The sequence below is a fragment of the Penaeus monodon genome, unplaced genomic scaffold (genome assembly GCF_015228065.2).
Source record: "Penaeus monodon isolate SGIC_2016 unplaced genomic scaffold, NSTDA_Pmon_1 PmonScaffold_10557, whole genome shotgun sequence".
Classification (NCBI taxonomy): Eukaryota; Metazoa; Arthropoda; class Malacostraca; order Decapoda; family Penaeidae; genus Penaeus; species Penaeus monodon.
Window position 1 is genome coordinate 4455 of NW_023639223.1, and position 6720 is coordinate 11174.

General features: G+C 39.4%; 1 pseudogene; it reads right to left on the reverse strand.

The window, feature by feature from the left end:
* Positions 1 to 1334: 1334 nt before the first annotated feature.
* LOC119568687 lies at positions 1335 to 4895 on the reverse strand (annotated as a pseudogene).
* Positions 4896 to 6720: the final 1825 nt, after the last annotated feature.

Genomic DNA, 6720 nt, shown 5'->3' on the forward strand with positions numbered 1-6720 from the left:
ATATATAAATATATTATATGTATATGAATATTTTATATATTTTATATATATATATATATATATATATATATTGTAATATATATATATATTATGATATATAATGTAAATATACATATATATACTTATATATACATAAGTAAATTTTTATTATATTGTTATTTTTATTTATATATGTATAGATACATATTTTTTTTTTCACCAGCCCTTTTTTCCAGGTCCCCTCCAAATTTAATACTGAGAGGTTATTTAGCAGTACCCCCCTGATTGGATGCCCTTCCTAATCAACCGAAGTTCGGCGGGGCTAATACTTGTATATTTGCATTGAAATTTATTTGGATTGATTTCAGGGGAAGAGGAAATTGTTTTTTTTAGTAAAAAGTTCCCGGGACGTTGAGGTTTTCATTTTGGGAAACTCGAATCTACAAAGGGGGAAAAGATGTGGCACAAAAATGTCTTTTGGCAAGCCCCGAACCCGAACTGAGGGAAATAAAAATCAGGCCAAACCCCTCTAAAAACCATAACCTTTTTTCCATTTGGAAAAAGATTTCCCTTTAACCCCCAGTCGATTATTCTTTTTTTTAAACTAAAATAAAAGTTTCATGATATCATGGGGGCTTATGCAGACCCAAAGAACCCTTAAACTTTTTTTTATAATAGACGGAAAAAGAAAAATGCTTGTATTTAAAAATGTGTTTGGGGTACACACATAAAAAATGAGAAAAATTATATAATATATTTATTTTATATAATATATATATTATATATATATATATATATATAAAATATAATAATATATATATATAATTATATATATATATATTATATAAGTATATGTATTTATATATATATTTTATATATATTATATATATATTATATATTATAAAATTTATATATACACACCCACACACACCAAATGTGTGTGTGTGTGTTGTGTGTGTGTGTGTGGGTGTGTGTGTGTGTGTGTGTGTGTGGGTATTTTCTTACGTCGGCATGTGATTTAAAATAGTATACGGGCACCGCGCATGTGCCGAATAAAATAATAAAAGTTTATTAAGACCAAAAAATTTTTATTACAATCACAATGTCTTTACTTGGTATTTTTTTTAAAAAAATCTTCTCCATACAAAAATTTGTCTGTCTTTGCAAAGAATCATTTTGACATGCTCGAAGAATGTTCATGAGGTTCATAACCTTATTCTCTATTCTTTTGATAATTCATGATGATTACGTAATAATTTTTCCTATTCATCAAAGTGTAAGCTTTCATGAGTTTTAAAGGGAGCGCAGTCTGAAGCAGAAGGAATACGGGATATAGCAACATCAGAATGATCATATTAAAGGATCAACATTTTAGATATTACATTCTCGAGCACACATGGTCCGCTTCTGCCATACTTAATTTCATCCTTTTCTCGGCAAGCATGGTCTGCTCTTCCTCGAATACCAACCTCTGCGATTCCTTTCGATCTTCAATCAAGCATTCTAACTTCTGGCGGCGTCGGGAGCCCTGTAAACTCCCATAAAGAGATTATTGTTGGTCTCGTTGTCGCGGATGAGGAAAAGGAATGGCCGGTTACAGTGGAATGGCACGACTGGATCTCTTCTACTGGCTCTCAGTGTGAAGGTAAGAACAGTAGCTGCGGCGGCCTGGGTTTTGCCTCCTCGTTGACTTCGACGAAACTTTGTGGATGACCTTCTCCAGGGTGAGGTTCCTTAGGTTGCCGAGGGTGGTGAGGTCTACCTTATCGCTGCTGAAGATATCCACGATCCCCATGTCCTTGAGAGCCTACACAAAATTGATAACAAAAAAGTCATATTACTTGTTCTTTGTTTGAAAAGATAAATACAAATTGTAAACACTGTAGGGGCAATTTCATTATTTTAACTAAGGCAGCACTCACCGGAATCATCTCGTCCCTAGTTTCAATTCCATCCTAAACTTGGGCAGCTTGAGGTCAAACATCTTGCTTCCTGAGATTTTTCTTGTGTGGGGGCCGCTCGCAAGTTGTTCCGCCGCTCATTAGAGACCATGTTGGCGAAGCCTTGTGGTCCTTCCTGAACAGGCAGGAAGAGGAACATGGAGACTCTCTCGCCTGTGTAGGGGAGCTCAAGAACGCTAGCGGCGACTTGGTCAAACTCACCTATTAGGAAGGCAGGGGGAATGAGTTCATCCTTAACATAAGAAAAAAGAGAAACAAAAAACGAAGTCAGATGAAGGACAACATTGGGAAAGACCAAGTGCAAGATAAAGCTTAATGTGGAGAAATAACATGGTTAGATAGGACACTGAGTAACTGACATTTTGAATAGGGGTTACGTATTAAAAGTATCAACATTCTACAACATTCTCTATCATATCTCTATAAAACAACGCTGCTAATTATATCTTTAGAAATCAGCACTGTTTACGTTTAGAAAATCTTGTATGGATACAAAACAAAACCGGGGCTGTTGGGGATTAATCTTCACCAACCCTCGTTCAAAGAACATTTATATAGGTAATTTCAACTTGAAAAGGTTATTAGTTGATCGATTTGGCTCTAGTATGGCTTGGAACTGAAGGGATATAAAAACCGACAGCCTTTTTTCGCCATCACAATTGTTTTTGTTTGCAGAACTGATCCACAACACATGCCCAGGCATCCCTTCTCCTTACCAAAATTAAAGGCGGAGATCTGGTTATCATGGGAACCATCTGGTGGTCTCTGGGGCGTGACGAAGAAACTCTCGGAGGCGGTGCTCGTCGGCTTGAACTGGAACTCCCACGTGCCCTTGAAGTAGGCTGCGTTGACATGGCCATGTGGATGCCCTCGATGTTTTCGACTGTGACCAAGTCGTTTATCTTGCCCTTAGTGTTTGTCGATGCGAAGTTTTTAATTCGGTTGACCGCGCTGAAAACCTGGCGATGGTTTGTTAGATTTTGTAATGATATCTCTTCCATTTGGGGGGGAAAAAGAAGGAAGAGAAATACTCGTATATGGCATGTGGCATTAACTACAGACAGTATATGTATATTATATATATATATATATATATATATATATATATATATATATATATAGTATAAAGCTAAAATCTGACGACATTTTAGGGGTTGTGTTTGATACTCAACTTCATAGCGACATTTCTCAAACGCACACTCACACACACAGAATCACACACACACACACACATGCGCATGCATCTTAAAGTTCGCAATAAGACTCATGACAAGCACGGACACGGATATCTTGAACAGTGACCCTCGACCCTCATACCATATCCTACTTTCTCGGCTTGACGTACTTCGATATGTACTACCCTACCCTCATCTCATATCGTATAAAGGCACAAAAATGTATGGTAATACTTTATCATTAACGTTTTTCATGAGACGTGGCTTTAAAATTTCCCAAAAATGATCAATTACAGTTCTATTACATTAAACATAAAATGCACTGTGCAGAATGTGTATACATTTCACTTTTAAGACGGCAAAAGTCGCTCCACTGGTGATAGCAAACAAATATACCAAAAGGATTATCATCATCAAAAAATCAAAGTTCCCAGAGATAACATCACTTCATCAGTCACCCTGTAGTGCCACCCTGACGTCATCATCGGATATCAGATAGTTCCTTGCCTTCGTTACGAGAGCAGAGACCAAATTCATAAAGCTATGCGCTGAGAAAAAAGTATGATCAGATATAGCATATTACAGGTTTAATACTTTTCAGATCTGCCATGTCTCTTTGGGTTTCCCCCAAGCGATAGATTTACCCAGCTGACGACAGACAAACAGACAAACTGCTAAAGAAAAACCCCCACCCGGTACTTACATCTCTGAAGTTGATCCTCTCGAATTCATTGCTCAGCAGTTCAATGATGCAGGGGCGGATCGGTAACACATTGTCAATGTAAGCTCGGGTTTGCAATGTTGAAAGTATAGTCGTTGTTGCTGGTCTGGTACCTAGAGGAGGAAGAGGAAGGCATTGCATACGCATATATTTGAAAAAAGTGTAAAATTTTATTATATATATATATATATATATATAATTCATATAGATAATATATAAGACAAATATATAATATACACACATATATGTATATACATGCATACATGTGTATATATATGTATATATATAATCTATCCATTATTTTATATATGTTTTATATACACCCCATTATAACACACAACACACACACACACACACACACCACACACACACCACACACACACACACACACACACACACACACACACCACAACACACACCCCACGCACCACACACACACACACACACTCACATACAACACACACACACACACACACACACACACACACACACACACCCCACACAACACACACACACTCACATACACACACACACATATATAATTTCATATATGTATACAGTTTTTTCTTTTCTTTCCTTCATTCTGTCTTTCTTTTTCTTTTTCTTTTTTTTTACAGACTGCAGGTGTGCATGAAGCGACATGATCAGCAGTTATCGTGCAGACTACTTTGGCTGAAACGAATAGGCTTTCGTCCTTTCCTCTGCCTTTCGCCCACACTTACAAGGCCTCCAGCGCTCGCCAGATCTTGAACGTTTCGACCTTGCCGTCGACTCTCAGGGCCCTCTGCAGCTGCGCCCCCTGTCTCTCCGCCGACCGAGGTAGGCGAGGATGAAACGCCACCAGATGCTGAAGGGCGAGAAGAAGAAGTTCCTGGGGGAGCTCGGGGAGTCGAGTCGTCTGTAGAGGTCGAAGGGCCCAAGTCGGTGACGCCGGAGAGGTCGGTGTTGACTTTGACGAGGAAGTTGTCGTTGTCGGTTTAAACACTGCGGCTGGACGACCCCCACCCGGGCCGCCGCCACCGCTCCTACCACCGCGAATTTCATCTCTGGAAAGATGAAAAAATATGTTTATATAGGCAAGAACACACACACACACACACACACACACACACACACACACACACACACACACACCGACACCCACACACACACACACACACACACACAGCATCTGGGAGCGGATTGCAGCGGAGAAATAAATTAGTCAAATGTTGATATCAGAGAAAAGTTTGTGACCGAAGACACCCACATACGCGTAAATATATAGAGAGAATGAACATAGATAAAGACAGGGTTAGGAGCTAGAGGGGAAATATAAAATCCATACACACACACACACTCACACACACACACACACACACACACACACACATATATAATATATATATATAATATATATATATATATATAAAATATATATGTGTGGTGGTGTGTGGTGTTTGTTGTGTGTGTGTGTGTGTGTGTGTGTGTGTGTGTGTGTATGTGGTTGTATGTAAAATGTGTGTGGTGTGTGTGTGTGTGTGTGGTGTGTGTGTGTGTGTGTGTGTGTGTGTGTGTGTGTGTGGTGTGTGGTGTGTGTGTGTGTGTAAAACATAATATATATGTAATATATATATAAATATATATATATAATATATATAATATATATAATAATAGAGGAGAGAGAGAGAGAGAGAGAGAACGAGACGAGAGAAAAAGGGCAGAAACAGGACAAATAGACAGAAACAAGAGAGACAGAGAGATATGGACCCTGGGTAAAGAGAGAGAGAGAGAGAGAGAAGAGAGAAGAGGAGAGAGAGATGGGGAGGGGAGAGAGAGAGAGAGGAGAGAGAGGAGAGAGAGAAAAAAGAGAGAGAGAGAGAGAGAGAGAGAGAGAGAGAGAGGAGAGACAGACAGACAGACAAATAGAAAAGACAGACAAATAGACAGAACAGAGAGAGACAGAGAGATATGGGACCCTGATAAGAAGAGAAGAGAGAGGAGATAGAGAGAGAGAGAGAGAGAAGAGGAAAGAGGAGAGAGAGAAGAGGAGGGGGAGAGGGGAAGAGAGAGGTGACAGAGAGAGAGTGACAGAAGAGACAGAGAGAACCCGAACAGAGAGAGAGAGACGAGACAGAGAGTAGAAGAACGCAGACAAATAGACAGACAGCAAAAAGATAGAAACAAGGAACAGAGAGATATGGACCGTGATAAAGAGGAGAGAAGAAGAGAGGAGAAGGAGAGAGAGAAGGGGAAGACGAAGGGGAGAATAGGGAGAAGAGAAGAGAGAGGGGAGAGAGGAGAGAGAGAGGGGGAGAGAGAGAGAAAAGAGAAGGGGAGAGAGAGAGAGAGAGAGAGATCCAGGCACTCTCAACAATCCCCCAGATCCCCCCAAAATCGAAGGGACAGGGCGGGGCAAAAACCTGCAACACAAGCGATACACCACCAGACGCGGGACAAGAACCGGAACTCTATCCCACAGTGTAAGTAAGGGATTTCTAGTGACAATTTACCCCCTTGTGCTAAAATAGGAAAACCTTGTGAGCTGTATTCCCTTTATATAATGCTATGGATTCAGAGCTTTGCCACCTGAAAAACCTTTTAACACTTCATCCCTACATACAATAAGGTACGAACGTTTTATGAAATTGCAATCTAGACCAAATAACATACGAAATTTTTTCAATAGAATTTTTCGTCATTTTTTTAGTCGGGTTTTGCATTTCTTTCATATCGAAGTTTCAAAACATAGCTCATAGTCGTTTGCATTTGACTTTGGGTTTTTTTATTTTGTAGGAAAAATTAAAATTTTAGGAGAAATGGTCAAATGATATTCCATCATTCTAACTGTAACACGAAGTATAGGTTGGAGAGAGAGGGGGAGGGAGGGAAGGAGGGAGGGAGG